The 12,091-nt window shown below is 48.5% G+C and overlaps 1 long non-coding RNA gene across 1 annotated transcript; it reads right to left on the bottom strand.

The window, feature by feature from the left end:
• Positions 1-254: 254 nt before the first annotated feature.
• LOC117284451 lies at positions 255-12,091 on the bottom strand. Its single transcript, XR_004515544.1, has 3 exons — positions 12,074-12,091; positions 11,682-11,755; positions 255-5,942 (listed from the first exon to the last, which is right to left on the bottom strand). It is a non-coding gene; the product is annotated as an uncharacterized LOC117284451 (long non-coding RNA).

Raw genomic sequence — 12,091 nt, 5'->3', positions numbered from 1 at the left:
ACTCTCAAGTGAAATAAATCAGGCACACGTGTTTAAATATTGCATGATTTCTCTGCTGTGTGAAACTAAAAGTGTAAATAAGAACCAAAACGTGGAATAGATATTGAGAAATGGGGAAAAAAAGTTCAAATGAGAAGGGGAACATAAAAGGGGGTGGGGAAAAGGAAAGAAGGGACAAGAAAAAAGAATATAAGGAAAAATGGAAACAAAGCTTTTGTAAATAAGGAGGGGTAAAGGAGCCGAATGGAGGGGAGGGGATGAGAAAAACAGTAGGAAGCAAGATATATCACGTTCAGGCACAAATTCCCTATGACGAATGTTGTCATTATGTAAATCTGAAATGTGCCAATAAATGTTTTGCTTTAAAAGTAAAAGAGGAGACAGCTTCTCTCCTCTGAAGAACAAAAATAAAGTCTCCCTTTGGAGTCACTGAAATATCCTGGAAATCTGCTCGCATTTCATATCCGAGCAGTTCCTCGTCCTTTCTCCTGCCCAGCTGGAGTCCGATCACTCTATGCTGTCTCGAACTAGAATCCCTCTTTAACCTGATGTTGCCCCCGCAGTAATGCCCCGTCCAGGACTGCTGTCCTGCTCTTCGGTTGCAAACTCCCACCATCTCAAGGAGCTCATAATCCACCTCATTCCCACTTCCCAGGGCCAACCCTCATTGCAGTGATCCCTATAATGAGGGCTGTGCCCTGATTAGACACAACCGTTCTTCATGTGCAAAAAGTGCCATGAGGAAGTTTTTCTTTGGCACGTTTCAAAAGATCCCTGACCTCAACCATTCAATCCTGCAGACCTCTGGCTAAGAAACAAGAGTCAGCAGCAACCATCAGAATTAGTCTGTACACTACACAAACAGCATGAAACGTTCTGGGCAACTATGGGGAGAAGGGCGTGCCAGGTGTAGGGACACATCTTGCGTGGACAGCATACTGGGAGACTGAGTGAGGTAAGATGACTGCTAGAGCCCAAGACATCGCTGCCAACCTATGCAACAGAACAAGGCAGGAAACTATCTAGAAACAAAAATGATAAGCAAACAACAAGTACACAGGAAGGAATATGAGGTGAACACAGAGATTTTCTATGTTACAAAGATGCCTCCATTCTTAACCCTGAAAGCTCAGCTCCCAAATGTGGGCAGCTTCCAAGACAACACTTGCAATCCTCCCATCTGACAAAAATCATCGGCAGTCATTGTTTCTGTGATACCTACAATAAACTGTGCACAGATCTATGGAGGTGTGCACGGTGAGGACAGGATAGGGAACCAGAGGGCATTGTGCTTTCTGCACACAGACAGCTTCAGAATGATCAACCCTGATAATAAAGCAGAAAATGAATAAATGAAAAAGACTCTGCATGACAGCGAAGTCCTTGGCAGGCTTCACGTTACGAGTGCCAGTGATATGTACAGGGAAAAAAAGGGAAAAAGACCCCAGATCATCACAGCTCCATCCTCCCACACCCTGGTGCTCCTTCTGAGAAGGCAGTCTTTGCTAGCTACAGAACAAACTAGAAGCAGAAGCTGCAGGGAGAAGATGATGGCAATCAAGGGGAACACCCTAGAAATGTACGCAAAGCTGGTGGTCTGAGAGAAGGGGCACTTGCAGCGGCAGCCAGGCAAATGCACTCAGCTCACCCTGAGTGTGCATTACGGTTGGACAGGGACGGAGGCTTTCGTGACTGACTCCTTTGAGTTTGGCCTGCTCCATGCCCCTGGAGGAATTCTCCATTTCCTGCACAGCTCTGCACCTGGGAGCCGGTGTCCAAGCGAAAAACAAAAGTTAGGAAATGATCGAAGTTCAACTTCGGCACCTCCAGGCACCATTATTCTATCCAAGTCCAAGTATAACGAGCTTCCAGAAGCCTCATCTTCTGAAGGTTTTGTCTCGAGCCAAGGGCAACAGGCCACTGGCATTGGGGATGACACAAGGGGACTGCACCGGGCGAGTCAGCGCTGGGAGTTCTGAATCAGCAGGGACTGCCCATGTTCAGGTGTGGGCAGTGAGCACCCTGTCCTCAAACGCTCAAGGCAGGGATTGGCAGCCTTACAAAGGCAGGGCTCACTGCAGCCACAGCCCAGTCCCTGCAGTGCCGTGGCTGTCTGCACCCTGCGGCTGTGAGCTGTCTCCCAGCCCCCTCCGCTCGCCGTCCCCGGGGAACCTGCACTTCCACTGAGTCCGGAAATTCCCAACTAGCTACCCTGGGTCCGTACAGAAATACATCGCATTCCTGAGCTCTGAACTTTAACCCTCTTCCCACTGTCAGTTCTTCCAAGCACGCAGACCCCTCTGTTTAACAGGTTGTGGCGACCCGTGTCTACACCTACAGCCTCGACCCCTTCTCATACTCGTACGACAGTACAGGGCTATGTAGTAAGTTATTCTGTTTACCTAGATTCAGTGAATAAAACTGGAATACACGTTTATATTTTCCACACTAGATACTGTGAGCGGGGGTCATATGGGCAGACCTTACTGCAGGACTGTGGAGTCTTCAAAGCAGGAGAAGCGATTACCTATCATTCTGCAACGACTGAATACATTTTGTATTTGCCAAAATCTAAACAATGTTCAGCACAAATAGTGAAAGCTACGATAAACTTGGTCTGTAACGCCCATACGTCAATATTGGCTCCTGAATTGTGATAGGCAAATTTGAAGCAGATGAAGGAGATGAGAAGAGGGAAAAGTGGAACTACATTTCACCTTAACTATTATAAACTTAAAACAAAAAATAAAGGCACTCAATTTTAAAGGAAGCATAAGTCACCAAATTATTAGATGCTTTCCTGTGTCAACTGAGCATTTGAAAGCTAGCTAGTTCAAAGTTTCAAAATTTTGTATGAAAACATGACTGTGTAATATTCCAACAATAATTTTAATATTAAGTACACGTCAAGGTTACAATACATTGTATGTGCAGGTGTTATTACATTATATAAGTGACTTCAAGATGAGGGGCTTACACGTCTGTTGACACGGACACTGCAAGACCTTGTTATCCACCTGCCTCAGCCTCCCAAGTAGCTGAACTGCAAGTGTGTGCCACTGTATCTAATTTACTTGTAAGGCTTTTATTCAATTCTTTATTGTCATGGAGCATCTCTGTACCTAGGAACATTCTTAGCTGTGCCTTGCTCTGGACATGTGAGCTAACTTCCTAATTTCCCCAATGTATGCGGGTAGTTTTACATTTACTAGTCCTTGTGTCTGAATCCCAAAAAGAGAAACAGAAAAATGAAAGTGGGTGCCCCATGCTTAGTACCTACTTGGGAGGCCGGAGAAGGTTGCTTAAGGCCAGCATGAGTGACTTAGTGAGCTTCTATTTCAAAATAAAATAGGGAGAGGTTGGGATGTAACTCAGAGCACCCTGGATTCAAACCTCAGTAATACTGGGTGGTAATGAGAATGAAAGAATAAACTGAAAGTGACCAGCATGTTCATTTCTCTGAAAATCACATAGGTGGAAAGCACAGGATTTCTACCAATGGGAAGAGGAGCAGCAAATAAGAACTCCTCATTGGTAACAATTAGGAGTACAGCTTACCATCCTGCAGGACAGGGCATGTGTGTGTGTGTCTCTGAGGACTGTATCTAGGGTGTAGTGCAGCAAGGGCTCCACCACTGAGCTGTACCACCAGCCCCTCTTATTTGAGACCAGGTCTCCCTAAATTGCCCAGACAGGCTTCAAACTCATAATTCTCATGCCTCAGCTTCCTGAATGCCACAGCTGAATGAGCAGGCGAGCAGCTGAGATTGCGGGCACGGGCCAGCAGGCTCAGCATGACACGGTTCTTTCTGCCTAACCTGAATCCATCAGCTACCGGCAAGCTGTTCCTGGAGGTCATTTGTTGGTGTCTTCGATGCAACTGGGAACGCGGGTGGGAAATTGTGACTATTTGGAATTTACGAAAATTAGGTTTAATTTGCTATTTAAACCTTTCTCTGGAAATGGAAGGCCATCAGAAACTTGAACCCTCATATACCTATATCAGACTCTACCAGCAAAATTGTTGTCCAGGTGGAATGACAGATTTCCTGTAATTCCTATGCTGCCACACTCTTTAAATCTTAGGCCCTGCCCTTTTAAATTAATATATAACTAAGGTCCCATCTCAAACGTCACCTACCCAGCAGGTCTTCTTACTTTTTTTGTTAACCATACTGCTATGTGCAGTCTTTTTTTTTTTTTTTCACTGTTTCAGAATCATGGAAATATCGCTGTACCATTGGTTTTATTGCTTCCTTAACAATGTATTAAGTCATAAAAGAGTAAAAGCAAATTTGAATAGTTTTGTTCTCACTTGTTATTCCACACACAATGAAATCTTCCAAAACCCTCCTCTGAGCTTTTTCCAGAGAGATGAAGACAAGGCAGGTCCCTTTTGTCAGAAGGACCTGAACACCTGCACATCTTCACTGGGGTGTGGATTTCTCCGGGCTGCGCTGGGAACCCTCCCCCCAGCGTTACCGCAGCTGATGGTCAGTGGAGAATATTCCGTGGGCCCTGAATGAGCAGGTGACGCGATACGTTAGGGGGAACAGAAGCAAGTGACACGGAGCTGGTCCTCACCCACGATCTCATAATCTATCCTGAGAAGGATTTTAAATGAACCGTTTAAATCGGGAGATCTGAGACTCTCAGATGGGTACATCCCGGGGAGACTTGCAGCACTCTAAAGGGATGCTCTTTACACAGGGTTTAGGATTCCGCCACACCAGGGCCTTGTGTGACTGCCTTGGCACGACTGTGATGGCAGGAGACATTTTGATTCCCAGGCAACTGTGAACTGTGACGGTCAGGGGAGCCTGTGGAGGTTAGAACGCGGAGACTTCACTTGACTAGTTGTTTCCTCTGACCTTGCCAAGTCACCTCACAAGAGCGTGCTGCCATCTTTTTCTTCTCAAAGGTATTAATAATTTGCCAGTTTTAAAGTCCATACGAACTCTCTTGGCATTTTCCTCTTGTACTTTATGGAAGAACACAGCAAGCACCAGTTAGAACAATGTGATTTGAGATGTTTGCTCTACTAACTCCAGGAGACAATGTCCCTCATGTGACTCTCAGGGCACTGAAGGAAGGAAGTTTCCACACAGGCTTGGGGTCAGAGTTAAGTCCTCAGGTATCCCTACCTCAGCTCTAGGGAGCAGTCTACTCCAGGCTCCACTTTCATCAGCTCGTCTGTGCAGATGGGTTCGGTTTTCCTTGTGACCTTGTGTGAACCAGGCTGCTTGTATAAGCCAGTTCAAACGTTGGCTTATTTTCTCCCTGGATTCCTTGTAGAATGTTGCTGCTGCACAATCACTTTTTCTGCATGTATTTAATAACTGCATTCCCCTACTTGCTTCTTGTTATTGTCGAGGTAAAATGTGTACATCGATAGCCAAGGTGTGAGAAAGTCCTGGCCGTGATATCAATGGCCTCATCCCAAATCCCTGCAGGACAATGTCGGGCCCCCTCTCGGTCCCACAGGCCTGGGTTCCCCTCTTCCCTGAGATGAGGGTTTGACTTTGACTGGATAGGTAGTCTCTGTCCCACTGGATATCCGACAGAAGTAGCAAGAAAAGCACAGGTTTCTTAAAGTGAAAGAACTCTCTGCAGAGCAGGAAAGAGCCAATACCTGAGTCCAAAAGTGAGCCTGACTCAGGGTGGCCCTGTCTGCTTTGGTCCTGAGGTTTTCATGAAGGCTTCATTTGAACCTTGGGGTCCATGGTGGTATCAAAGTGGGGCTTTTCTAATTCACGTTACGGCTTGTGTCTGGATGTCCCCCCAAAGCTCTGGACCGACCCGCTAGCCTCCAGGAGACTCTCACTGGCTTGCTCCCATCCCACAGACTGTGCTTGCCCACGCGGCAGGTCTCTAATCGTGCTGCTCCTTTTGAGTGTCCTCTCACTTCTTCACTCAGGACATCAAGAACCCAGAGGAGACTCCTGCTTGGCGACAGCAGCAACACAGCTTTACTGACGTGAAAGCACACTGTCCAGGACAAAGCAGCATCAGTGCCTCCCTGGGGTCTCTTCAGGGAGCAGGCTGCTCCAGCCCACCGTGAGCCCCTCTGGTTAGGGTCCAAGAGGAAATGGGTGATAGATACAAAAAGGACGGCCATTGGCTGGGGATTGAGCTCAGCGGCACATTGCCTGCCTATCTGAGTTCGATCCCCTCTACCAAAAAACGAAACGAAACAAAACAAAGAATTGCCACTGTGTTCCCACTTTGTTCTTTTGCAGCAGTTCACCCTCCTGTTGTAGGGTTAACCGCTTTTCCTTTTACTTGGCCCAAACTCACTCTGCAGAGCCTGTTTCTCTTCTTAACTTTAATGAATGCAAAACTTTGCTACCGTTTGTTAGAATGAGCCCCAGACTTAACCTGTCAGAGCCAGAAAGAATGTACCTAGACTTGATGAGGCAAAACTTGAAGTTTCCTTCTGCAGAAGGACACTCAGACACGAGGAAGCTGACACTTGAGCAAGGGGAAAGCAGGGTTTTAAATGCATGGGAAGGAGCTGACCTTTTTCCCATTGGCTGGTTGAAGGCTCAGTCTATGCTGATTGGTTGGTTTAAGGATCCTGAAGGATTGCTGAGGGGGAGGAAGAGGAGTGGGTAGGGAGAGGATGTGGGGAACAGAAACTCTTTGGTTATCACTAAATTATCTTTGGTTTGCAGCTAAGTTTCTCAAATTTAGGCATTACCTGTAATTTCAGTGTGAGGGGTGGAGCCAGCTAGGGTGGACTGGAGTCTAAGACAAAGACACTCCTGCTTATATCAATTAAAAAAAAAAAACTAGCAGTTTCTCACACATTCGTGCTTCTCTTACCAATTGTTTGTTCAGGACAGACACAATGGAGCAGTCACCTTTAGAAAAAGACTCCCAACACTCCAAACTGGTAGCACTATCTGTTGGAGGCAGTGTTTCTGTCTTTATGGGGATCTTTGCGGAACTACCCTGGCTTCTAAAGCCCACAGGAGTGGAGTCAAAATCACAGCACAAATGAAATTATAACGCGGAGTCACTTCTGGATGTGCACGATGGCCCACAGTGCATGTATATTCTCCTTGCCAGGTGCTTTAGGAACAACTGGAGTTTTGGAGAGATGTCTTCCTCTTTGACTCTACCTTTCAGGCCCCATTAGGGGCTTTATCCATCTACTTCCTGATTCACTCGGCCTGATCTGGGATCAGCAAGAAACCCTTGGCTTTTCTGAGGGCCTAGGTTGGAATCTGTCCTGTTACTGGCCCTACCCACGTGTGCCATAGCGTCCCTTGTCACTCACAAGGGGAGTTCCAGATCACCGGCCAGTCAGCAGCCCTGTACCAGCCATCCAGTCGTGAGAGGAGACTGAGAGGCATCCGGCTCCATCCAATGCACTTCAGTTATGGTCACCCATGACCTCCTTTGTACCAAATCACCACAGGTGCATAACAATCTTGTAAAGTCCCTCCCAATTTCCCCACTCCCCCTTCCTAAATGCTGTTCTGCTTGTGTAACCTTCCCTGATGTTTGCTTACCAATGATAGAAAGCCCCGGAGATACACAAGAGTATAAAAGTGAGAGCCAGGCATTGTGGTGCACGCCTGTAATCCCAGCACTTGGGAGGCTGAGCCAGGAGGATCACTGTGAGTTCGAGAACAGCCTGGGCTACGTAGTGAGTTTCAGGTCAGTCTCAACTACATAGTGAGACCCTGTCTCAAAAAAAGGAAAAACAAAAAACAAAAAACAAAAAACAAAAACAAAAACAAAAAACGTGAAAGCAAAATTCTGTTCTAGGCTCTTGAGGAGATAGGAGTTCCATGCTAATCTACTGATAATAAAGCTGCTTTTTGCTCCTATTCCATGCCTCAGCACTCTGTCCAGTAACCAACTCTCTCCTGCTTCATTTGGCAAGCCAGCCAGGAGGCTCTGGGGTCTGACACAACCACTCGTGATGGACTGCCTCCCTTGTGGGTGGAACAGGGGACTTGCCTGCTGGATGCCTCTTGGTTCCTGACAGAGACAAGTGGCCTACTTGTCCAAACAGCTAGACAGAGTGGCACAGGGGTGGTCTTTTTGTCTGAGAGCTCTGGTTACAACAGCTGCCCTAATCAAAGAGGCTGACAAACTGACTCTAGGCTAGAACCTGTGAGTGTAAGTCCCCCACACTGTGGTCACCTTTATGAATGCTAAAACTTACCACTGGCTTACCAACTCACGTCTGACCCAATATCAGAGTTTGCTTTGTGGGAGCCCTCAAATCAAGGTGAGAATTTCTAACAACCTAAACCCAGCCACCCTTCTCCCCCAGATGGGCCTCTACATGACTGTGAAGAGGCCATAAAACAGGTCTACTCCAGCTGGCCAGACCTGAAGGACCAACCGCTTCAGCAGCCAGACCTAGAGCTCTTCTTCTATGAGAGAGCAGCCATGTAGACAAGACAGGCAGATGAAGGGCTGGATATTTGATTGTTACCTTAGAAAAGTTCATGGAATCCCGGCCATTGCCTCAAGGGACTTTGGCATAGAGGGCCAAAATGATTGCTCTAACCCATGCATAAGTGTTGGGAAGAGGAAAGAGATTAAATGTATACAGACTCAAAATACACCACCCCAATCCTGCATGTACATGGGGGCCTCTACAGAGAAAGGGCCCTGCTCACTGCAGTAGGTAAAGAGATTAAGCACTCCTAGGACATACTTCAGCTTCTACAGGCAGTCTGGGCTCCCAAGCAAGTCACCATCATCCAGTGTAAAGGATATCAAAGGGGAAAGTCCAAGAAACAGTTAGGCAACAACAGGGTAGCCGAGAACCCAAGGCCACAAGCCTGAGAGCCGAAGGCATTCTTCTCCACTTGGTTTTCTGGGAGAATGATCCCTGTCTTCCCCTGTACCAACACACACCCCTGAGGAAATCAGGCGGGCAACAGCAAAGGAGGAAAATAAGGGACCAGATGGATGGTACTGGCTCCTGGATGATCTGGTTATAGTATCCTTCTACCCAGGACCTTGGTTAGTCCAGGTTCTGCATGACACCACCCAGTGTAAGAGGGAAAATTAGAAACTTTGTTTGGGCTCCACTTCTGTCCCTCAGATGGCAGACCTGATAAAACAAATCACCCAGTGTTGTGTTGTCTGTGCCCAATGCAATTGCAAGATGGCACCAGGGATTGCAGCGTGGATCCAGAAGACAGGGGCTATGCCTTCTGAAGACATCCGGGTCAAATTTACAGAACTGCCCAAGTATGGAGGCATGCGTTATCTCTTGGTTATGGTCTGCACTTTCTTCAACTTGGTAAAGACTTTCCCTTGCCGGACCAAAAAGGCCCCGGAAGTAACCCAGAGGGCGCGACAGGAGATAATCCCCTGCTACGGGCTTCCTTTGACCATGGATCAGATAATGGTCCTGCTTTTGCAGCAACAGTTGTTCAAGGAGTGGCACAGGACTCAGGAATTAATTGGAATTTACACGTGACCTATCAGACCCAGAGCTCAGGAAAAGTAGAAAGAAAGAACAGAACCCTAAAGACAACCCCCATGAACCTTTGTTTGCCAGGCCTCCCTGTATCCTGAGGGGCTAGCCCACCCTACAAGGGCACTGGGATTTGCTCCCTAACAAGACAGTCCAGCTGGGGAAGGTCTTCCAGAAGATAGTTTACTAGAGAGAACCTACCATAGCATTTCTAGCTCTCTTCATCCCTCTGCTCAGGAAGACTCAAACCCAGAGAGTTGGAGAGTCTCAAACCCAGATGGAAGGGCCACTAACAGTCACTCCGACCACCCCATGGCAGTCTGAGTAGATGGAGTCCTTTTTTAGTCCCACCATACTCAGGGAAGAAAGCAGTCACCCCAGAATGGAGGTGTACCAGGGACCCTTGCTACGACACCAAAATCATCCTGACATCCTGACTCGAGAGCAGCTCTCATTGGCCTCCCGCCCAAATGGGGATTCTCCTCTTCCTCACACCAGGGACAGCATTCTCGAGATTGCTGAGACCAGACGGAGAGTCAACAGGAGCAACAGATTACCGCTACCTCTGCACGCAGGTCACATGGACAGGACACTCTGTCATGACAACCTTGCCTTTCCACACCCATTACTCTTGGGATGGGGAAGTTGTTAGGACCTGCACTCACAACCTGACTATATAAGAGATCTCAGGCTGAGGGATGATCCCACCCTCGGCTTCCCAGAAACAGAAGGGAACTGGGAGTTCGAGCTCCTGACTGTGTGCGGTCACAGGGAGAGATGAGGACCTATGAGAGATAAACCCAAGAGGTCAAGGCTTAGTGAGAAGGTAACCTTGTACTGCGATGCCATCACAGTCACCAATTCTGCTGCGGAGAAAAACACTGTCCACACAGCTCGTGGACATGAAGGCCGGGAGAGAGAATACAGTCAGGATGACAAATGCATGTGCTGGAGTGACGGCAGGTCTGTTTATGTTACTGTCAGCCTGTTCAGCTGTCCACACTGGTCATGCATTAAAGGGACAACTGGGCAGTCAGGCTCCCTTAAAGAAAAGAACCTCCTCCACTCTGTAGTTCTGGGACCGGCAACCCACTCTCTCTAAGTATTTTAAAACCCCAAGACCTAAACTGGGAGAAGGGACCAGACTTCGGACTCCAGACAGATGGCAGGGGTGATGACACAGGGGTTCTGATCTGCACCGGAAGGCTCACCTACACGCCTAACCCCTCCAGCTCCCAGGCCGCCCACTGCTTTAATGAGGAGATGCCAACCCTTACCAGAAATTCCTTCTGGGACCCAAAACTGCTTCATGAGTTTAGCAGAGAACATAGCACACTCGCTGAAGGTCACCCTGTGTTGTGTGTGGGCACCCTGATGGAAGACCATTGGGCCATGGTCGGCCACTGAGAATGGGACCCCTCTGAGAATAAAACAGCTGCATCCAGAAAGCCTGCGGAGGACAAGGGCAGAAAACCCTCCCTGAAGGAAAGAAATCCACGGATCCTAAAGACTGGCGTTATTGGGAGGAGTGCCCAACCGAAGGGGTAAAAACTTCCAGGCTCAAGTAGGGGGACTGCCTTTCCTGGGGCAAAGATTCTACAATGAGATCAAAGGAAATACAGAATGGTGGGGAAACTTGGCCCAGTTTCCTGACTTGAGCCCCAGCTGGGAAAACAGAACCGCTCACACCCGCTGCTCAGCCCCGAAGGGCTACAGCGGCTATGAAGACACAGGGCTTATGCCCAGCTCCCATCTAATTGGTCAGGAAGCTGTATCCTAGGAAATGTCCAACTGCCTTTCTCTCTCCCGGCCCTGAGCCAAGGAGAGCCGTTGGGCTATTTCGGGTACACCCCCTCCCACGGAGAAAGGACTGTATCTGCAGGTGTTCGGAAAGACGATGGGTGGTCCCAGAGGGAATAATCCAATATTATGGACCAGCCACCTGGGCCGAGGGTGGGACGCGGGCAGCCAGACTCCCATTTCCATGCTAAACAGACTAAGCTGCAGGCTGCATTAGAAGTTATAAGCAAAGAAAGAAATCTAGCCAAACAGCAGACGAAATTTCCCATTGCTATATTTCACAAGAACCACTTAGCTGCCGACTACCTCCTCGCTAAGGTGGGAGGGGTTTGTGCGAAGCTCAGTTCATCTACTTGTTGCCTCCACAAAGATGATCAGGGACAGATAATAGAAGAAATCTGTAGAAAAATATAAGAAATTGTCCAGGTACCTGTCCAGACCCAGAAGGGACGGAGCCCAGGAGAAATGTTCAGTGGGTGATGCTCCGCACCGGAGATTCAAACCCTGAACGGGAAGAAAATCACTGTTACTACTGGGGCCAGTTTCACCGTCCCTTGCCTACTGCCTATCGCAACGAGGGTCGTAAACACCATGACCTAAACCACCGCGGACCAAAGAGCGGCCCCCGAGTCTACGGGCCGGGGTACCGGCGGACGGAAGAGCGCACCGGGACTCCTCAGGACGCCGGGGAGCCCTGTGAGCGCTCAGGGGAGGAGAGAGCGCGGCTGGGGTCTGGAAAGTCCCGGCAGGACCTCCCGCTCCCGCCCGCCGATGCTCGGAAGCCCCGTGGACGCGCGAGGACGAAAGGGAAGGCGGCCGCACCTGCCTCGCCATCTCAGG

This window comes from Fukomys damarensis, unplaced genomic scaffold, assembly GCF_012274545.1.
Source record: "Fukomys damarensis isolate Sample0158 unplaced genomic scaffold, DMR_v1.0_HiC HiC_scaffold_37, whole genome shotgun sequence".
NCBI classification, from domain to species: domain Eukaryota; kingdom Metazoa; phylum Chordata; class Mammalia; order Rodentia; family Bathyergidae; genus Fukomys; species Fukomys damarensis.
This window is presented reverse-complemented; position numbering and strand designations above follow the sequence as displayed.